Genomic DNA, 23,811 nt, shown 5'->3' with positions numbered 1-23,811 from the left:
AGACAGACAGACACTGATGTGCAAAGGCAGGCAAAAAAACTGTCCCGCGACGTTAGCATTCGGGGTCTGTGTGTGGTGAGTTGGGGGGACAGTGTTATTCCCTACCATCTGCTTCCCAGGTGGCAGTCCAGCAGTGCTATTGAACCTACGGGGCTCCGTGGGCAGGGAGAAGGGAATGGCGTACAGTACACCATGCGTTACCACTCAGACAGTATGCCCCATCCCACACCTCATTGTTGAGGTGAAATGCATCAGGTCCAGCCACCTCTTCCTGCCAAAGAACCAGGAATGATCCCACCTAGCCTGTACCTCCTGTCTGTTGGTCTGTCTGTCTGCCTGTCTGTCTTTCTGTCTGTCCCATGCTCGTGGCACTGTGTCAACCCAACAGGGGGGAAAAAGCTTGGCAGTGGGATGATTTCCTCTCATTGAGCTTCACATTATTGAGCTATAAAGTTACAGAATGCAGACAGAAAATACGTAGAGGGGAGATTAGCGAATAAGTGCAACTGTTTGTTTTCTTCCGCGTCTTTGCCAGAGGTTACTGGTCCATGTGACTTTCCCATGAAGTGCCATTTTGGGTCCTGGCTCTTCCTGTCTCCCACTCTCTCTTTCTCTCTCTTATGGGGATAAGCACAGGACTGGAGGTGGAGCAGTGTTGGGTGAAATGGTCACATGGTCAGTATCATATTCTGTTTGAGTGTGTTACCCAAACATCGCAGGAATGTTATGGGAGCAATGGGGTCTCATCACTCAACCTTTATGAGAGGACCTCACAAAAGCCCTAGCTCTTTCTCTCTCTGTTTGCTCTCTCTCTCTCTCTCTCTCTCTCTCTCACTCTCACTATCTCGCCTGTCACCCTGAGGAAAAGTGAGTGCATCGTTAATCACATTGGCAGGACAGTGTTTTGAAGCTGTAGACTGCCTATAGCCAGTGTCACTTTATTGGTTGTTATTTCACCCCATGGAGCTGAGAGTGGGTTCCTGAAATCACAAATGCTTTTGATACTGGTGCAGTTTGCCTGAAGAAGTGTCTTTCAAGAAACATCATCTTGGAAAAGCTGTCAAAGGCCCAAGCTAACTGGAGAACCTGAACCTCAAGTCAACCTCTGTCCGGAGAATGAACTCCCCTTAATTTCCCTAGAACGGAAAGTGGAGGGTTTATTGCTTGTTATGATGATGCGAGCTTGAACGTGTATGTGCTAACTCGCATTAACGTGTATACTTGTGTGTACAATGAATTACTTTGTCTCGCGGGGCTCAGGGGAGAGCTTAAGAGTGAAGGCGATGAGAGTTTGGGTTTGGATCCTTTGCAAAAAAAAAAGATCTGGGCCACATTTTTAGGTCCCCATAGCTATGTAGCCTATTGAAAATAATTACCTAATTCTGAGTAAATCGGTTGGGTTACCACTCAGGAGACTTGTAATCGTGTGTTTTTTAAAATATATTTAACGCATATGTTATGCATGCGTGACCATAAAACCATTTTATTCGATTGTGTGCCTTAATATCTCAACACCTCTTGCGAGCAAAGCTGTGTGGTGGGTGAGTGGAGTAAATCCCGATAGCTGCTGGTTTCATGCTCCACAGGCAGAAGTGGATTATCTCTCCTGATGCCCTTTGTTTAAAGGCTATTGGTGTTGATTGACAGCCCAGCTCGCTGCCCCTGTTCCGCCAGGGTTCAATGCGAATGTCTGGCTAATGAGGTCCACTTCAGGGATTACAATCAGAGGGGAGGGGGGGGGGGGATATTAGCCTTCTCTTGTGTCAGCCTTGGATGAGGGACACCAGGGAAAACCTCCCAAGGCCGCGGTGTCGGAGTGAGACGGAATATGGCTTTTCGGCTTCAGATCAGTTCATATTTACCATACAACATCATGTTGTAGCCTCCCCAAGGTGGTTTAAAGCTGTCTCAGAGATGTGACAGGTAACGACGGTAAGGAGTAATTGTGGGAAAAGGCTTCCTGAGTCCATTTCCGAGGCTCTGATGACATAGGGCATCCAACCCAAACGTACAAATCATCTCACGTCTGCTTTTTTTGGCCATAAAACGTGCTGTTGCTTGTGCTTCGAAATTAACATTCACCCCTATGCTGAGTTGAAAATGATGAAATTCTCCATCTTGAGCTTACAATGCAGTGAATTGCCATCATGGTCTGCCTCCTCCATATTAAGGTGTTCTCACTTCTCCCTCCCTGGTCAGTCCATTTAAAGAGAAAAACAGAGGGAAAGATGAGAGATGGGAAAGAAAAACGCAGAAGAAAACAGAGCCGACTCACGAGAGCGATGTGACATATGGAAGCCATCACAGGGCTGTGCTCCCATCTGTGTCGGACGCCGCGGCCTGTTGGCACCCACCAGCCCCAGCCACTGCGCAGGATGGGAATAATCCCGGGAAGAGGATCCATGTAATTGTGATAAGAGTCGGAATCCCTTGGGAACAGGAATTTGTGTGGTGGTAGGGAGGGTGAGGGGGGGGGGGGGGGGTGTAGGCGCAGATGCTTACTGGGGTGTTTACAGAAAACAGGTGCCCGGGGATCTCAAGAGGGTTCAGCTGAGTTCAGTAGGGCTTAGTTTCTCATGTTTCTGCCTGCGACAAATATCCCCATCCTCGATTAACGCCCCGACGCTGCATTTTCCATGTTTCTCACCGACTTCTAACAAATTGTTAATGTAAAGGAAATTCTGCGACAAATTCCATTTGTTTCAGCATTTAAATTGTTCTGAGGGAGGGTGGAGACCGCTACAGCTCTAGCGTATGCACAGTCACCTTGATTTTAGATGCCTGGCCGGATAGGATTGATTTCAGTTTGATTTGTGTTCGAGACATGCCAAGTCGATGCATTGTCAAGCGTATTAAAAGGGAAATAAAATGAAAAACTAAAAGTCATCAAAAAGGAAATTGGAACTCCCATCTCAATTCACGTGTTTATGAAGCTGAAGAAGCCTGAAGGGATGAATTATTAGTACATCATTATAAACCACAATATAAAGCAGATAGGTCATTTGTGAGTCTCCTGACTCACACTTTGGTTTAGTGCAGATTTAATCAGGATCCTAAATGACATTTTCAACCTCCAGTCATACTCTGTTCAACTCATTCAATGAAAATTGGCCGTACATGCAAGGCTACAGGTCGTATACCTTGCATGCTGTATATCAATTAAGTGTAGACCAAAACCTAATGAACATTTCACATGTTCGGAATCATTTGGCAGGATACGACATCCAACAAAGCATGCATAATGCTAATTAAAAGCACTGCATACTTTTGTTTTTTTAGGTTTCATAAATCTTGTCTTATCCTTAATGCATTTTATCCTCTGGTTTACCTGACTAACTGGAATAGTGCCATGTTGTCTGTGAAACATGTCCACTCTGTTTCAGTGGACCCCTGGTGGTCTGCTGTAAGCTGTACTAGAGTGAACGGCCCTTAACATCCTCACAACCTGTCCCCTCAGACACACGCACATTCGGAGAGTGACACCCCCACCCCCCCCAAGGGTTAAACAGATCTGCAGAGTCCGGTGTCTCATGTACCAACGATGCAGTGTTTTCCATAAACACTGGCTGTCGGCTAAATAGCTGATAACAGCCTCATTTAATAGCCGGCTAATTTTTCCACCTCATTAATTAACTTGTCTTTTCATTTAAACGTTTTCATTTGCTCCTCAGAAAAGTCTGTACAGCCTTCTCCCGCTAAAATGAAAGATACGCCCGGGCTCTATTGACAGGACAGAAGCCGGTCAGTCACAAAGCGAGCGATGACAGGGACACACTGCTGATTTGTCAGTCTGCTGTTTGTCCCACCTGTGTTATTGTTATGCGCTCTGGTCGGCTGCAGTCAAATTCCTTTTAACAGAGGAGGAATAGCATGAGCATCATCTCCTGTGAGTGAATGTACATTTCCCATGTAATGTAAGTTGTAACGATGAGTTGAAATCCATGCCATTATTGTTTTGTGGCACATTCGTTTATTTTCTTTAGTGTGTTTCATAGGCCTATAGCCAGCCACGGAGTTGGGGAGCATAGGCTATTTACTGTGCTTTGATTGACTCAACAGCAAGTGTTGACTAGTTTATAAAAGGTGTCGAACAGACTGAATCTCCTATATTCCTTTGCTAGTCATGAATCCCAAATCAACCAAGGATCTTGTTCGCATTTTCCTAGGATTTGAAGCCCGCTAAAGTGACTCGTCATTGTAGCCTAGTGATGGGTTGTTTGCAAACGGTTCTTTTAGAGCTGTTCTTTTAGGTGAACAGAACCGAATCACATCGGCGAACCGTTCATTTGGCTCCCTAATTTGCGTACTGGGAAGCTACTACTGCTTTTGGGGATTTATCTGCAGATAAATTCTGAAAACATTCTATGAAGATGTTGAATCCTCACTGAAGGAACAATAGATACTGGATAGAGAGCCTCATTCTGGTCCAGAATATGAAAATAGAAAAGGTTATACATGTGAAATGTAGGCCTACTGATTTGATTAGTGTTGACACTAAGTAGTCAACTTCAGAATTCTGTGTAGCAAAGCCCATGTTTAACACCTGCTTCATTCTTCAATCATACCTGTTCTATTCATGGGCGCCTGACTTGGTATAAAAGTGGGGGTGCACAGTCTGGCGGGGGGTCTGTGGGTCCTCCTAAAAATGTTTGCATTTCAAAAACAATTTCCTGCAATTCTACGTTGTTTCTCAACAAGGATTCCATTTTATTTGACATAGCACAACCTTTTTTTCTTAGTTTTTTTACACAATAAACTAAATTGAAAGAGTAGACTAGGCTAGTTTTTCTGACCAGATTAATAATCTACCGCCTTCTCTCAAAGTCCCACCCACAGTGATTGATTGACAGGTCTGAAACCCTACCAACTCTGTGACAAACATCCTGCCCCCTCCCCTGACAATCCCACCCACAGTGATTGATTGACAGGCCAAACTATTAAAAGGATAGTTCACCCAAATTACAAAATGACACATTGATGTCCATAGCAGCAGAGCCAATTAAATACATAATTTGAAGAACAAACATCATTGTGGCAATTCATATATTGCAGTAAAACTGTAGATATGACTTTGATCTCAAGAGAAGACAGGTTTACTGTTAAACCAGGTTCTCTTACTTACAGTAGATCACACAGGCCTAGGCCTAGACAAAATCCCAAACAACTAACACACTGAAGTGATACCTTTTCAGTCATTTTAATTGTAAAGTCATGTCTTTCTACTCAATACCACCACTCATTTCCCAATCTGGCAGTAATTTAGCTGTGTATTTCAGGTGGAATCAAGGCATTAGAATGTATGAGATTGTCAAAATAGAGCCTGTCCCACCCAGCCCGGAACTCCCTGGCTACCTATTTTATCTGTTTGCCTGGCTACTCCATGTACTTATGGAAAACACAGCAGATGGGTGCAGTGGTGCGCCCCACAGCACCCAAACCAGAGACTTCTTCACCTCCCAGTAGAACAATTGTCTGTATTCTTTGATCCTCCATGTAGCAGAATGAGCCTAACATGATCCTGTGTGGTGGTGTACCTCAGGATCTGACCCCAGACCAGGTCAGAGCTGCCCCGAGGGCAGACAGAGTAGGGCCCCTCAAGATTTAACACCTCTCAGACCTGTGAACACCTGGGATGTATTAGTTCATTCACATGTAGCCATACAAAGAGAAAAAAATTGTTCCTGCCCGGCCACCCCAAGTCCCGGTCGATTATTTTCTTCACCTGCATCCGTCCTGGCTGGTGCTATAGTATTTCTGTCTGACCTTTTTACTGGCCCCCTCCCCTCTTCAACTCATCCATCTTCAGTTGTGTTATGGGGAGGTGAGGAGGCTTGTCAGGCATGGCTAATGTGACTCAGATAGCGTGCTGCGTGATGATGGGGGGGAACACCTTGATCTGGGCCGCACCTTGTTTGTTGTGGCAGCTCTACCTCTGATTCCCCTCTCTGCCCGCGTTGCCTAAACCTGCTTCCCTCCTGCCCACCCCCAACCCCCCAACCCCATCAGTGAAATGCTTCAGCAATTCGGGGGCAAACGAAAGAACAGCTCTCAGATTTATTTTTCTATACCACCATTTTAACAAAGTTCGAGGCCCTGACCCTGGACTCTGGTCAGGTCTTGTGTCTGGTCATTTGTATCCTCGGGACAGATCCTGACACAGGGCAGCCATATCCAACAGGAAATTGTCCCTCTGCGCGACCACAGCCAATAACACTTGTCTCATCTCCCGGTCGCTCTGTAATCAAGTGCCTCTCTTATCGTCAGGAAGTTTTTGTGTTGAGGAAAGATATTTCTGTATCTTTGTTTTGCAAATGTATTTGTTTCCTCTAATGCAAACAATTAGGCGATATCCTCTCCAGGGAGCGGGGCTGGCCGTGGCGCACCGCTGCAGCTGGAGGTGACAGCATGCTCCACTACTGTAATGGAGTCATCCATCAACTGTCCCTATTAAAACACCTTGACAAGCCAGCTGAGACTACACTCCTCCAGTGGCCATGGTGACCAGTCTCAAGGTTGTCATTTCACTTGCAGACAGTAGCCGCGGAAATACATTCGCCCAAAGTCTCCTGTAATGGACATCGTTCTCATTATTAGGTTTACTGAGCTTTTACACTTGGCTGGTTGCTTTATCCTTCCAGTGTACAATGTCCAGAGGTCAAGCTTGAGCGAGAGAGAAAAACCTGGCATGTCCATCTGAATTACAAGCCATTTGGTTGTTTGGTGGAAAATTAGGGCAGATATCAATGAGCCAAGAGAAGTGGTACAGATTTGACCCTGATACCATGTAGGCTCCCTAGTCTCCACTGTGTACTTCACTGCAAAAATGTACTGAAAAAAAGACATGTCAAACAGCACAGTGCCAAACGATAAAATCTAAAATAAACATGTCAAACAGCATAGTGCCAAAAGATAAAACAACATTCTTGAATGCTCGTCAAAAAAACTCGCTTGAAAACTACACTCTTAGAAAAAAAGAGTTCGAACAAGGGTTCTTTGGCTGTCCCCATAGGAGAATAATTTTTGGTCCAGGTAGAACTAATTTGGGTTCCATGTAGAACCCTCTGTTTTGAAGGGTTCTACATGCAACTCAAAAGGGTTCTACCTGGAACCAAAAGTGTTCTAGCTAGGACCAAAAACCTTTTAAGTTCTAGAAGGCACCTTTTATTCTAGGAGTGTAGTGAATATTGTCAACACAGAAACACCTGGGCAGAAAATGACGTGGGAACAGAGGCTTTTGAGCAAGCAGAAATCCAGCGGATGCATTTTCCGAGAACAGACTGTGTTGCTAGCAGAAATAGCTTTTTTTTTGCTGCCATCACTGCTGTTATAGTAGTTTATTGTCCGTTCAGCCCCGTACTTTAAACCCTCTGCGAACTCACTCAAGTTGAGGCAGAGCAATTATTTGCACTTTCAACTCTCAAGCCCATCTCCAACAATCACCATGGTGATATTTACAATGTGATCAAAGTCGGGGAGCAGCCACGAGAAGTGTAAATGTTCTCTTTTCTCCGTGCTGACCACTCTCTGGCTGTTCTTTAGCTGTCGGATTTTCAGAAAACAACAAACTGTTTATTCATCCCGTTCCTATTTTTGTTGATGAATTGACTTGCGTCTTTGCCAAGTAAATGAGTTGTGGATCACAAATATATTTCTATCAGGGGTCGCTCACTTTGACCGCATGTTGCTTGTCATGATATTTGCCTAAAGCAGCCCCCCCCCCCCTCCCCACACACACACAATTTTTCTCTTGTTCTTTCAGGCACTGACAGTCACTCAATTAACCCATGTCAGCTTACCTTTTTTGGTAACAACAATTACATTATTAACGATTATTTAGTCATTTGTAAATTCCTTATAAGCTGTTAATAAACAGTTAAATCGCATTGGTCCAAATAGTGCAGTAACTGGTAAATGTATGCCAAATAGTGAGCCAATATTTACCTCCAGTTATAAACCATTTATAAATACAATTACAAATGATTATAAGATTAACCCTTATGTACCTTCATTGCACAGTTGAACCATAGTTATTTTCTAACTTTTGGGTGTGATGCATTGGTGCTCTGTCCCAGGAACACAAGAGGTTAGTTTTCATGATGTAACTTAACCCACCTTTGAAACCCTGATATCCTGGCCAAATGTACATCCAGGACAATATTCAATCATTCAACACTAACATACCACCCCTTACCAGATTATATCAACACACTTGTCACTTCTCTGTGATAGTCCATATATGGTGAACACTCTGGTGTGAAATAGTAACCTTAATACCTCCTCTGTTTTGGTGAAACAGTGGAGGGTGTATCCTCTCACAATGTTGAATGTTTTGGTCTGTGTCAAATCAAATCAAATTGTATTTGTCAAATGTGTGGAATACAACAGGTATCGTGAAATGCTTACTTACAAGCCCTTAACCATCAATGCAGTTTTAAGAAAATAGAGTTAAGAAAATATTTAAATAAACTAATGTAAAAAAAAAGAAGCAATAAATTAACAATAACAAGGCTATATGCAGGGGGAACAATGTCAATGTATCAGGAGTACAGGTTAGTCAAGGTAATTTGTACATGTAGGTAGGAGTAAAGTGACAACGGCAACAACGTCTCCTATGGGCACAAACCCACCGTCGCTGGACCAGACGGGACTGGCAAAAAGTGCTCTTCACTGACGAGTCGCGGTTTTGCCTCACCATTGTTGATGGTCGGATTCACGTTTGTTGTTGAAGGAAAGAGCGTTACACCGAGGCCTGTACTCTGGAGCGGGATCAATTTGGAGGTAGAGGGTCCTTCATGGTCTTGGGCGGTGTGTCACAACATCATCGGACTGAGCATGTTGTCATTGCAGGCAATCTCAACGCTGTGCTTTACAGGGAAGACATCCTCCTCCTTCATGTGGTACCCTTCCTGCATGACATGACCCTCCAGCATAACAATGCCACCAGCCGTACTGCTCGTTTCTGTGCGTGATTTCCTGCAAGACAAGAATGTCAGTGTTCTGCCATGGCCAGCGAAGAGCCCGGATCTCAATCCCATTGAGCACGTCTGGGACCTGTTGGATCGGAGGGTGTGGGCTAGGGCTATTCCCCCCAGAAATGTTCGGGAACTTGCAGGTGTCTTGGTGGAATAGTGGGGTAACATCTCACTGCAAGAACTATCAAATCTGGTGCAGTCCATGAGGAGGAGATGTCCTTCAGTACATAATGCAGCTGGTGGCCACACCAGATACTGACTGCTACTTTTGATTTTGACCCCCACCCCTTTGTTCAGGGACACATTATTCAATTTCTGTTAGTCACATGTCTGTGGAACTTGTTCAGTTTATGTCTCAGTTGTTGAATCTTGTTATGTTCATACAAATATTTACACATGTTAAGTTTGCTGAAAATAAATGCAGTTGACAGTGAGAGGACTTTTCTTTTTTTGCTGAGTTTAAGTTGACACAAACAGTACAAACATCCTCTGAGCATGACTCCTAATCTCTGGAAAGTTTTGTTACTCGAGAGATGCATAGAACCTCGCCAGTGACATTGTTTTGAATATTTATCCAATCACTGCATCAGACGTTATCCACATTGAAGGTGAAAGGAGAGGAAACCAACAGCATGTAATTTTCCAAAACTTTGAAATCCTCAAAACGATGAGAAAATTCACAGTTCAAAGCATACAGCAGTGATGTATACTTTTTCCGCTGGTCATTTGATAGGGCACAGACTAGGAGTGTTGGAAGGTGGGTGAGATTGTTGGCTTCTACTTGACGGGTCAGGAGGAGTAATTTTCCCTTGAAGGCTTTGACAAGGATGTACATCTGATGTGCAAAAAGGCCCTTCCCTTGTAGTTTGGAATTCAGTTCATTCATGAGGGCCATGATGTCCACAGTGAAGCCAAGATCAGCCAACCATTCTTTATCTTGCAGTTGAGGGAAATCCATATATTTTCCTTTCATTTGTAAAAACTCTGCAATCTCTGACTTCAGGTCCCTCACCCTTTAAAGCAACTTCCCCAAACTTAGCCATCTGACGTTTGTGTGGTAGGAAAGGTCTGCATGACACGACTCTGTCTCATCCAACAGTGAGACAAACTGCATGTGGTTTTGGTTTTGGTTTTGCTCTTAAAGTTTACCACTTTAGTGACTGTATCCACAACATGGCTCATTTTCAGAACACACTTACAGAGCATCTCCTGATGAATAATGCAGTGAAGGAAAATTATTTTCTGATCTGGGTTCAGCTCAGCTACTTGATCTTGTATCCATTGTTTTTTCCTGTCAAGTTTGGGCACCCATCAGTGGTCACACTGGATAACTTTTCAAAACTCAGTCCCAGCATTGCCACACACTTATTAACCTCCTCCAATAAATCTTTCCCTGTGGTTGTGCTGTTCATTGACTACACTGAAGCAAGGTCCTCAGTAATTTCAAAGTCTGGGGTTATGCCTCGTAAGAATATCAACAACTGCGCCGTGTCACGTGCATCACTGCTCTCATCCAGGGCCAAGGAGAAAATATTAAATCCTTTACCTTGTCTTTCAACTGTTGTTCCATATTCTCTGAGATGTCCTCAACACGCCGTGTCGCTGTTCGTCTTGACAGGGAAACATTTTCAAACAGTTCTTTCTTGTCAGGGCAAAGTATTGCTGCAGAGTCAATTAAACATTCTTTAATGAATTTGCCCTCAGCGAATGGCTTGCTATGTTTAACCATTTTGTGGGAGAGTACAAAGGTAGCTCTCGCAATTCTGTCGTTTACTGAATGCAGTTTTGTGGAAAGTCCTTGCTGCTTTTGCAACGGAGAAAGCAACTCTTTTGATGCACTTGCCCTCTGCTCAGAAGACATAATCCTGTATTTCTCTGGATGCTTCATCTGGAAGTCTCGGGACAAGTTGTAGTCTTTCAAGACAGCGATTCTCTCTTTGCACATTAAACACACAGCTTTCCCTGATACCTCAAATTAATATTTCGATGTCCGCTCTTGCTGGAACACCCTACATTCATTGTCTACTTTCATTTTCTTTGAAATCTTTGAAAAATACATTTTTGCGCAATTTCTAGCCAGCGACTAATTGTCACTGTGACATGTTGGTCAACCTGTCAGTCACTGTCTGTCCTCGTGCAGTTGTTATTTATATGTGCCTTCAAAATAAATATCCCACAAGCGATGGGAGTTAAATCATTACACAAAGGCGAGTATTCATTGGGCTTTTAATTTGAATAACTAATTACCTTTACAAAACTTTACTATCGCAAATTCTTTATGTAATCTGAGCATGATTCCACGGGCCGTATTGAATCAGGCTGCATACGGCACCCGGGCCGGCCTTTACCCAGGCCTGGTTTAACCCATAAGAGTCTAAGCTCTTTCTAAGCTGTATGGAATTGTTTTAAGAAGGTCACACCCAGTGATTTTGATTTAGAATTTTGATTTAGAATTTTGATTTAGAATTTAAGACCCCTTAAAGTTTCCAAAAACTATATGCAACAATTATTTGATGGAAATTGTTTTTGGCCTTAATGCTATTAGCCCATGCAAATGCATTGAATGACAGATTCACTACATGGAACAACAGATAATCCCCCCAAAGAATCTAAAGGAAGTTTGTTTTGAAGTTTCTGTCCTTTATCTGAGAGATATAAGAAAGATCAGGAACCATTTTGTAAAAAAAAATGTATATGTATTAATCCCTTATTTTTGGCACTAACAAGTTTAAGTCCTGTTTAAGACGAGGGTGATGGCGTGGGGGGGTTCCACTAAGCTATATGGAATTGTTTTAAAAAGGATCATTTTGTTATTTGATTTTTGATTTTTAAGACCCTTGAAGTATAAAAAAATATATACAAAAAATATTTGATGAACGTTTTTATTTGGCCTGCTATTAGCCCATACAAACAATTACAAAAAAGGAAGCTTGCTCTGAAGTGTCTGTCCTATAGCTGAGAGATATAAGACAGATCAGGAAACATTTCTTAAATATAAAAAAAAAAATCTATTTAACCCCTTATTTGTGGCACTAAACAGTCTCCAGATACAGTATAGACCTTCGGATGAGTCGTGAGGCCTGTGGGCATCCAGAGCAAAACAACCAACATGTACTGTACGTGTTCGTGAGATTCTAGCGACATTTGCGAATGCTGTAGATTGAGACTCATCCAATGCAAAATACAGATATCTCTAGCTTAAACTGACTGTTTGGGGCGGCAGGGTAGCCTAGTGGTTAGAGCGTTGGACTAGTAACCGGAAGGTTGCGAGTTCAAACCCCCGAGCTGACAAGGTACAAATCTGTCGTTCTGCCCCTGAACAGGCAGTTAACCCACTGTTCCCAGGCCGTCATTGAAAATAAGAATTTGTTCTTAACTGACTTGCCTGGAAAAATAAAAAAAAGTTTGTTATGTTAATTAGATTTCTGCGGGGGCGACCTGAGCAACCATTGGAAATAAGGTTGCATGATTATACATAAGGGTTCAATATGATACACATTTGTAATTGCATTTATAAACGGTTAATAGATGGATGTAAATAGTGGCTCACTATTTGGCAAGCACTGATTGGCTGTCACACTGTTTTGACCAATTTTCTATAACCCATTTATAATGCATTTGCAAATGATTACATAACCGTTAATAACATAATAACCGTTAATAACATAATTACAAACCCTATATAAACCCTTTAAATGGCACCTTATTGTAAAGTGTTATCGCCGGCTCTGACTGTATGTATTGTACATTTTGCAGACTAACCGCCCTAATTAACCAGTCAATAAACAAAATGGCTCACAAAACGTCATTTTCAAATATTTCACAAAATGCAATTCCTGGGAAAACACTGTTCTAAACAGGACACCAAATGTGAGCGGTTCCATATGTTAGAAACTAAGAAAGAGGATGAATCTAATAGCAACAAAAAGGCTTCTGGACAATGAAAGAAAGTTTATATGCAAAGTGGTAGGTGATGCACTGATAGCCTGCCTACCATTGACTATAGCCTATGCACTCGAATGGTGAATGTGAGGTGTGTTTGAATTATAAATTGAGATTAAGAAATAAAAATAGTAGCTAGCTCTTTTTAATCGTGGCCATTTTGAACACTCGATTGCAATTGGAATTGTTATTTGTTGCGCAATGACTAGGTTTATAAAAGCACGTTTCACTCCAGTACCAGAAGATAGGCCATTTCACTCCTCAATCCTCACTGTATGCTGTGTACTTGTGATAAATAAGAAACATGACAACTAATGAAAATACACTCACAACAATTTAATTTAACCAAATTATGCAAATGACCTATAGATGTGTAAAAATGTTGCTGGAGCAGAAGGCAAATGTTTTACGTGCCCCCAGACGATTGTGTTTTTTGTTCATTTATGTGCGTTGTTTGTAACTTATCTTTGTAAATAATGTTGCCGCTACCTTCTCTTATGGCCGAAAATAACTTCTAGACATCAGGACTGCGATTACTCACCATGGACTAGCAGAATTGTTCTTCTTTCATGACTCTTACGAGCCCGAGGTGGAGGCGGAGAAAGAGAGGCTGGAGGGCGGGCTGCCTTCTGAGGAGTAGGAGGCGATCGAATAAACCCCCACTTCCGTCAATTCTGCTCGCAAACATGCAATCTTTGGACAATGAAATGGACGAGTTATTGGGATGATTAAAGTACCAACGGGACATTAAAAACTGTCACATCTTATGCTTCACAGAGTCGTGGCTGAACGACGACAATATCAACATACAGCTGGCTGGTTATACGATGTACCGGCAGGATAGAACTGTGGCGTCTGGTAAGACAAGGGGTGGCGGTCTATGTATTTTTGTAAACACAGCTGGTGCACAATATCTAAGGAAGTCTCGAGCAATTGCTCGCTTGAGGTAGAGTTTCTCATGATAAGCTGCAGACCACATTACCTACCGAGAGAGTTTTCATCTATATTCTTTGTAGCTGTTTTACATACCACCACAGTCCGAGGCTGGCACTAAGATAGCATTGAATGAGCTGTATTCCGCCATAAGCGAACAAGAAAATGCTCACCGAGAGGCGGCGCTCCTAGTAGCCAAGAACTTTATTGCAGGGAAACTTAAATCAGTTTTACCTAATGTCTATCAACATGTTAAATGTGCAACCAGAGGGAAAATAACTCTGGACCACCTATACTCCACACACAGAGACGCATACAAAGCTCTCCCTCGCCCTACATTTGGCAAATCTGACCATAATTCTATCCTCCTGATTCCTGCTTACAAGCAAAAATTAAAGCAGGAAGCACCAGTGACGAGATCAACAAAAAAGTGGTCAGATGAAGCAGATGCTAAACTACAGGACTGTTTTGCTAGTACAGACTGGAATATGTTCCGGGATTCCTCCAATGGCATTGAGGAGTACACCACGTCTGTCATTGGCTTCATCAATAAGTGCATCGATGATATTGTCCCCACACTGACTGAACGTACATACCCCAACCAGAAACCATGGATTACAGGCAGCATCCGCACTGAGCTAAAGGCTAGAGCTGCCGCTTTCAAGGAGCGGGACTCTAACCCGGAAGCTTATAAAAAATCCTGCTATGCTCTCCGACGAACCGTCAAACAGGCAAAGCATCAATACAGGACTAAGATCGAGTCGTACTACACCGGCTCTGACGCTCGTCGGATGTGGCAGGGCCTGCAAACCATTACAGTCTACAAAGGGAAGCACAGTCAAGAGCTGCCCAGTGACACAAGCCTACCGGACGAGCTAAACTACTTCTATGCTCGCTTCGAGGCAAATAACAATGAAACATATGTGAGAGCACCAGCTGTACCAGAAGACTGTGTGATCACGCTCTCTGCAGCCGATGACAGTAAGACCTTTAGACAGGTCAACATTCACAAGGCCGCAGAGCCAGACGGATTACCAGGACGTGTACTGCGAACATGCGCTGACCAGCTAGCAAGTGTCTTCACTGACATTTTCAACCTCTCCCAACATGCTTTAAGCAGACCACCATAATGCCTGTGCCCAAGAACACTAAGGTAACCTGCCTAAATGACTACTGACCCGTAGCACTCACGTCTGTAGCCATGAAGTGCTTTTTTCCAACCCTCAACATAGGGGCCCCTCAGGGGTGTGTGCTCAACCCCCCCCTGTACTCCCTGTTCACTCATGACAGCCGGCGAGGCACGACTCCAACACCATCATTAAATTTGCCGATGACACAACAGTTGTAGGCCTGATCACTGACAACAACGAGACAGCCTATAGGGAGGAGGTCAGAGACCTGGCCGTGTGGTGCCAGGACAACAACCTCTCCCTCGATGTGATCAAGACGAAGGAGATGATTGTGGACTACAGGAAAAAGAGGACCGAACACGCTCCCATTCTCATCGCTGCAGTGGAGCAGGTTGAGAGCTTCAAGTTCCTTGGTGTCCACATCACCAACAAACTAACATGGCCCAAGCACACCATGACAGTCGTGAAGCGGGCACGACAAAACCTATTCCCCCTCAGGAGACTGAAAAGATTTGGCATGGGTCCTTAGATCCTCAAAAGGTTCTGCAGCTGCACCATCGAGAGCACCTGACTGGTTGCGTCACAGTCTGGTATGGCAACTGCTTGGCTTCCGACCGCAAGGCACTACAGAGGGTAGTGCAAACGGCCCAGTACATCATTGGGGCCAAACTTCCTGCCATTCAGGACCTCTATACCAGGCGGTGTCAGAGGAGGGCCCTGAAAATTGTCAAAGACTCCAGCCACCCTAGTCATAGACTGTTCTCTTTGCTACCACACGGCAAGCGGTACCGGAGCGCCAAGTCTAGGTCCAAGATGCTTCTAAACAGCTTCTACCCCCAAGCCATAATACTCCTCAACATCTAGTCAAATGGCTACCCAGACTATTCACATTGCCCCCCCCCCTCCACACCACTGCCACTCTCTGTTGTCATCTATGCATAGTGACTTTAATTAACTCTACCTACATGTACATACCACCTCAGCTAACCAATGCCCCTGCACACTGACTCCCCCTGTATATATATATATATATTTTTTTTTACATTTCTCCTCTTTAATTACCTGTTACTTTTATTCTTATCCATATTTTTTGAAACTGCACTTTCGGTTAGGGGCCCTTAAGTAAGCATTTCACTGTAAGGTCTACCTGTTGTATTCAGCGCATGTGACTAATAAAAATGTTATTTGATTTGAGATGGTTAAGAATGACCAGTGAAATGTATTTTCAGTGGCTAACCAATGTAATGGTTAAACGTTAACATCCTTAATGTGTTGGTATGGATGTGGGTACACAGATCTACAAGCCACTGCAGCCCTTCTTATTGTTCCGATTTTTTTGTGGCCCCCTCCCCCATCAACGTTGCCCATCCCTGACCTAAAAGTGACTGAAAAAAATCCCCCCAGTGTATACACAAGTTCTTGGCCCACAGTTCAGGAGCCTATTGAAAGAGCCTATCTCCTCCATCTGCGGCATGTCCGCAGGCATCCTCCTAAATTCTAGTCCCTTTGTTGGCCGAGCAACATTATTGAGTCTTCCGTCGACTTGACATCCTTGGAAAGTCTGCCTCGCTTCTCGCACCTGCTGCCCAGGCCTGCTGGAATTCCTTAATGGCGGCCGTAAAGGATGTGTCGCCTGGAAAATGCGGGCCGCTAAGAGACCTGCAAGGTAACGCAGGGTGAGTCGAGGAAATGGTGAAGAATGTCAACCTGGTCATTGGCTCGGCGTCTCCACATCCACCCAGGCAGCCAAGAATTCAAGCATTGTTTCAACTGCTGATGTGATCCATCACTGATATTGAGCACCTGTAGACTTAATATAAACCTTCTATCCCCCATTGTTTGTGGGGTTTTTTACGCTTGTTTTGACTGGCGCCCCGAGGTCATAAGGTGCTTGATGTGATGACTGGAGTGTGACACATTGAAGTTGTGGTTAATGTATGATTGTAGGGAGAAATGTTTTTCAGTAGAGAAGAGTGGGTAGAGTTCAATTGCCAAACCTTTTGATCTGACTGCAACTGGTACTCATAGTTAAAGGGCCAATCAGCAGTTGAAACCGTAACGAAGTGTATACCCCACACAGGAGGCTGCTGAGGGGAAAACGGCTCATAGTAACAGCTGGAATGGAGCAAATGGAATGGAAACCATGTGTTTGATGTGTTCGATACCATTCAATGTATTGTTTTCCAGCAATTACTATGAGCCTGTCCTCCCAAATGAAGGTGCCACTAGCTGCCTGTGACTCCCTGCCACTGGTAAAAAGCTGAGGGAAGGGGCTGAAGAAATATACCCACTCTAAAATTCATAGACAGAGCTATGGATGTAAGGACTGACCATCCATGATATCAAAATGACCGTTTAAAAAAAAACGTTTTTAATTAAATTCAGCCTGGTATGAGAACGGTAGCCCCTGCAAAAGCAGATAGGGGTGTGACGTACTACCATATATGGGCATGCAAATCTATAAGGGCAGTCCAAGCCGATGACCTCATTTGAAGATGGCTGCTACCTACGTTCTGGTTAGAGTTGTGAAGCATAATCAAAATAAAAACGGAATGTGTCAATACCCACCGAAAGCTGGGACTCCACAGATCATGAAGGTGTCTTATTTGTTTGCCTGTGACCTACCGCTATTGATCACCAGCCCCGAGAGTCGAAAGCTTTATTTTACACAACATTTTCACCAAACAGCATACCTCTTACAAGATAACTGTGACTAACCCTGATCCGTACACATTTGCGCAATCGCAGCATTCAAACGAGGCTGCAATGAAAACTAATGGGACTGTAGCGACTGTGTTGGCATCAAAATGCGGGGTGTGAAGTATTTTTCTATTCAAGTGTTGATTGACATGGTAATGGACCAATAGTATTGGAGAAAAATGTAAATAACTGACCCCTCTGACGCTGCACATTAAATTGTGAGGTGTCACGACGTTCTGTAATGTACGGCATGCATTATGAAACTCATTGTGTGCCGTACAGCCTCTTTCCACCAGGTGTAGCGCTTCTCTCACAGATTAAAAACAAAAAATTATCAATGGTGAGTGTAATGGTGATTATAAAGTTAATTACTCATAAGTTCATCAATAGTTAACTCAATCAATTGTTAATTATTTGCATAATCACTGTGAGCCATCAAGACTCAAATAGTTATGTAATGAGACATTATATCAACTATTTATAGTGTTTTATTTACATTTTAGAAGTGAGAAGTTGGACAGATCTGGTGAAAAAAGAAGTTTCCCCACAAGGCATCCCCCTTTCACTATCACAGTAGCTTTAGCTTCCTCACCCGCCATTTTGAAAAAGACCCGGCGGAGCTCCAATTCTTCTTCAATTGTGCAGAGACTGGCAGCATGAAGGTCTCGTCATTGATTTTGCTGTAAAGGGGAGAAATTGTGCTTTACAATGGTATTCATATTACAGTTGACCTGGAAGTATTACGCTTTTGGGGAGCTAAAATAAGGTCAAATGTACGGAACAGCGCAATGTACAAAAGTGCATTAGATCGTTAAACTTCAATCTGCTATAGCTACATGAGGGGGGGGGGGGGGACCAAATCTAGCCTATTGTCATGTTATCTGATGATGTATGACTTAATGGCAACATTGAATGTCTTCCGAGTGACTATATCTTTGCGCATGAAAATGATCATGCTGCCTGCTTACATGCCGTAGGCATCCATTACGCAGGGGATAAGCTTTCCAGGGATATGCAGTTGACCTGGGTGGTACAAAGAAAGGCTTAGAACCTTTGATGCGTAATGCAAACTATTGCTACCTGGCTCGTTGGATCAGGACTAACAAGCTGCTTTTTGTGAAATAGAAGGACACTCCGTAAGTAACCATTTTCCCCACACAGCATAAGGCATTCAATAACGACCATGTCTCAAGGAGGGTGAAAAGGGAAGAATGTCCCCATTCTGTGAAGGACTACAATGCCAGCATGGGAATTGTCAACCTGTCTGACACTCTGATAGACTACTAGCAGGTCCTCCACAAGACCAGGAAGTGGTATATAAAAAAAATTTCACCACTTTGTGGACATTGCTACAGTAAATGGTTTAATTGTCCACAAGGCCAAAGCGAAAGATCAAACCCCACTCTCCAAGTTGGCCTTCGGACACTTTGGCGAGATTGAAAGGACACTTGAATGTATCCTGGATACCCCATAACACCACCACAATGTTTGAGGGAGGTTGATATGTTAGAAATTGCGTTTTTATACTGAACAAATAGCATTCAGGGATCGCAAATATGGAATAGCACTGGAATTATCAAATGTACAGACATATGACACTTGGAACCGTCCCGTGACCACACCTGACACCACTTACTAAAACATCTGCCCATTTCTAGTTGTTAGGTCTATCAATCCCATTTTTTTAATAATATTGTTCATATGTTGTTGGAGCCATCGGTTTCCAGCTCTGGGCATCAATAATTCACTTATAGCTTGTCAATGAAAGATGAAAGTTATTTCATGTGTGCTTGATCTCATGTATTCAGAACTATGTAACTCCTATCTATCTTCTGATCATTTTGTCATAATCTCCCAGATGTTTTCTTTCCAAATATACCACGTTTTGGCATGTCAGAATCATGTAATTACACATGAATAGCAGTTACTTTTGTGTATGTCTATTTAGGAGGTTTAGGAGATCCAACCCAGGGCTCCAGACTAGTGGTTTACCCTAATGCCACTAACCTTTTCAATTGGTGGCACCAGCCCATGATTTGGTTGTAACCCCCCCCACCCCCAAAAAATGTGCGGCCTCACCAATAGATTTAACCTTTATTTAACTACAGTAGGCAAGTCAGTTAATTAAGAACAAATTCTTATTTACAATGACTGCTTACCTCGGACAACGCTGGGCCAATACACTGCTCAATAAGAAGTGTAATAGACTACTGAGAAGGCATTCAATAAATATATTGTTACATATAATGTCCAAGAAGGAATGCATGATTCAAGATATCACCTAATCCAGGGATTGTCATAGATTTTGGGTTTGGGTTGCAATCAGACTTTTCTTAAAATAGGGCTCCAGAATTTTTGGTTCATAGATGGTTTTGCATTCATTTTTATGTGCAGTATTATGAGCTAATGGCCTATGCTGATTCACCATCTGAGAAAGTGGGAACCTGTATTTCTTTTTTCTTCATATTCAGTTTTTCCCAAACACATTTTTTCCCGGTTTTGTTGCTCCAGGTTTTGGATTTCCCCTTGTTTTTCCAGGTACTCGCTCTCAAAATCACACTTTAGCAGAAAAACAATAACATTGGATGTTCTAAGTCCACAACCATGCTTAAACCGGGGCCTCCCGGGTGGTGCAGTGGTTAAGGGCGCTGTACTGCAGCGCCAGCTGTGCCATCAGAGTCCCTGGGTTCTTGCCCAGGCTCTGTCGTAACCGGCCGCGACCGGGAGGTCCGTGGGGCGACACACAATTGGCCTAGCGTCGTCCAGGTTAGGGAGGGCTTGGTCAGTAGGGGTGTCCTTGTCTCATCGCGCACCAGCGACTCCTGTGGCGGGCCGGGCGCAGTGCACGCTAACAAGTGCACGCTAACAAGGTGGCCAGGTACACAGTGTTTCCTCCGACACATTGGTGCGGCTGGCTTCCGGGTTGGATGCGCGCTGTGTTAAGAAGCAGTGCGGCTTGGTTGGTTGTGTATCAGAGGACGCATGAATTTCAACCTTCGTCTCTCCCGAGCCCGTACGGGAGTTGTAGCGATGAGACAGGATACCACGAAATTGGGGAGAAAAAGGGGTAAAATCCCCCCAAAAATAATAAATGCATAAACCACAGTTGAGGTCTGGAAAAAATGCAAGGTGTTTTTGTAGCCACATGTGATGTGATTATAGTTTCCTAAACAAATGCCTGACCGTGTGGACTGACCAGTAAAACTCTTGGCCTTGGTAATAGGCTATAACTACGGCCCAGAGGTTTTCCTGGTCAGGTCTCATGGTCAGGAAAAACTCCTGGAGCAACACGTCATACTGTGTGTGATAATGTCACTGAGTGCATGGGCATTTAGCCTGGCACCTGTGTTTGATGGGGACAATGATGTAATGCCCACGGATGGGCATGTCTGGGGTAAGGAGAGGAAAGGTCCCTCAGGCTGCAGGGCAGCTTGATTAGCTACTGATATAGAGTTCCTGAAAACCTCACTCATGTCTTGACACAAACACTAAAACACTCTGCCTTGGTACTGTCCGATGTGGGTAGATATCTGCGATGAGGAGTGCCAGAGCATTCCCACCTGTGTCCAACTTTGATGTTCAATGGCTCGACTCCTCATTCCATCATCACATCTGTTAAAAATCTGCTCATCATCATTGTTTCTGATCTAGGCCTAGATTCATTCTGGATCATGGAAGATCTACACTATAGCATGATTTAAATTTAAAGGCAATGTTCTCACGTTCGCAGAGACTGCATACTGCATTCACGGTAAGCGCTACATACACTGAGCGTACATAACATTAGGAACACCTTCCTAATATTGAGTCGCACCCCCTTTTGCCCTCGAACAAACTCAATTTGTTGAGGTATGGACTCTACAAGGTGTCAAAAGCATTACACAGGGATGCTGGACCATGTTGGCTCCAATGCATCCCACAGTTGTGTCAAGTTGGCTGGATGTCCTATGGGGGTGGACCATTCTTGATACACACGGGAAACTGTTGAGTGTGAAAAACCCAGCAGCGTTGCAGTTCTTGACACACTCAACCCACTGTCCCTGGCACATACTACCATAGCCGGTTCAAAGGCACATCAAACTTTTGTTTTTCCCATTCACCCTCTGAATGGCACACATACACAATTCATGTCTCAATTATCTCAAGGCTTAAAAATCCTTCTTAACCCTGTCTCCTCCCCTTCATCTGCACTGATTGAAGTGAATTTATCAAGTGATATCATTAAGGGATCATAGCTTTCCCCTGGATTCACCTGGCCAGTCTATGTCATAGAAAGAGCTGGTGTTCCTAATGTTTTGTACACTCAGTGGATGTCGGTTCAATCGGAAATTACCTTTAAATTTCAATTGCGCTATAACGCGGATCTTCCGAGGTACGCATTGAATCTAGCCCCTATGCTATCCCACTGGACTAAGGTTACGCACACAAAAGGGTGGTGAACGGCCCTCAAAGAGAGTAGTTTGCCGTGATGTAGAGGAAGTGGAAGAAGACCATCACCATAAATCTGACAGTCGACTTATGTGACAAACACATCAGAGTCATTGCCTGTGTAAGCCTTCAGTGTCTCTGCGTTGAAAACCTGTAACAGTGGACTAAAATGGCTCGATGGACCTCGGGATATCCAGGACCTCTTTGGAGAGGGCTTTTGGGCCTTGTGAACACTTTTCTGCATTGTTAATTCTATGTGTTGTAGCTCTTACATTTATTTTGTATCTTTCCTAATCCATGAAAAGTAACTTGTCTCCATATGAGGATTACAGAGCATATTTTCTTCCCTTGTTCAACCTATTGTTCAGGGGTCATTTGAAGTGCCAAACATTTCAATCACTGCCAGTTTCTTCTGTTTCTCCATTAGGCAAACCTCTTCCTCAATACAATCTCTTTGAAATGGACTTAGGGTGACGGCCACAGTGTATGACTAGTGAGCATGTGCATAACCAAGGGCCACATCATCCTCTCTGGGCAGAACAGGGTTAAACGTCAAGGCCATCAGCGGAGGTGCTGAAAGATTAAATGCATAATCAGGATATTCTTCATGATGCCCGCCGCACCCCAGTGGGTGTGTGGATCCCTTCTGATCCGCCATGTTCTGCTTTCATTCCTATGCGGTGCTGAACCAACTAGGCACCCAATGGTGCTGGCCTACAGTGTCTCAGGAGGCTCCTGCTTCGATTTAAGAGCGTATCGCTTTTGTTTAGCCAAGGTGCGTGCTGATTTAGCTTCACTTTTAAAGACTGCAGGTTGAGATAATAAATCAACAGTGAGGGGTTAGAGGTCACATATCCACTTAGAGCTTCTCTTGAAATCTTGGTCATCTGGTTTGACCATTTGTTTGATTCCCTGAGACAGGAAATATCTTTCTGTCGAGTGGTTTGGGCCCTCTAGATGATTGAAGCGGCCAAACACACTCGAGATGCTACTTTCTGCAGTAAACATTCTCCAACCCCTGGAATGATTAAGCCCGGAGAACCGTGGAGGCTGGGGCGTGCTGTCCGTCTAACCGTCTGCCGGGGACCCAGGGCAAATGAAGGGTTCAATCATCTTTAATTAGCATTCTGAAGGCTCTCCAAGAAACACACTGGAAGCCCTATATACTAATCTCTCCCCATGCCTCATTTGCATTTGCAATTTACTTTCGCCCAGCATGTTCTGTGAACCCCTATGGTCACGATATTGATGTAGCATTTAAAAAGAAAACACACACTGTACACAGGCAGGATTCCAGCATCATCAGACATGCAACGGACCATTTCTTATCATTCCAACAGTAACCCACATGCTTGATGGTAGAACGTCTACAATCGTGGCCAGGTCAGAAACCTGCAAGCGTGTGTGAGAGGATGACTGAATAAAAAGCAGGGGTGGAAAGAGTACTGAAATATCCTACTCAACTAGAAGTACTCAACTAGAAGTATAATGCAATTTTACTCAAGTAAAAGTAAAACTACTGATGTAAAACAATACTCAAGTAAAAGTAAAAAGTATCTAAACTTGTAGAAATGCAAAATGAATGAGCAAACCTTTGCGATAGAAAAGGGGCTATAGATGTTGCAATACTGAGATACTGAGACTGATGTGTGTTTGTCAGATGTTTTCTGACCTTAAAAGTTGTACCATGTCCAGCTGTACCTATT

At 43.7% G+C, this 23,811-nt stretch overlaps 1 pseudogene; it reads right to left on the bottom strand.

Moving 5' to 3' along the window:
• Window positions 1-23,811, bottom strand: part of LOC149971997 (general transcription factor II-I repeat domain-containing protein 2A-like) — a 62,849-nt pseudogene that overhangs the window by 3,695 nt on the left and 35,343 nt on the right.

The sequence above is a fragment of the Oncorhynchus mykiss genome, chromosome 25 (genome assembly GCF_057628025.1).
Source record: "Oncorhynchus mykiss isolate SJ-2025 chromosome 25, ASM5762802v1, whole genome shotgun sequence".
Taxonomy (NCBI): Eukaryota; Metazoa; Chordata; class Actinopteri; order Salmoniformes; family Salmonidae; genus Oncorhynchus; species Oncorhynchus mykiss.
This window is presented reverse-complemented; position numbering and strand designations above follow the sequence as displayed.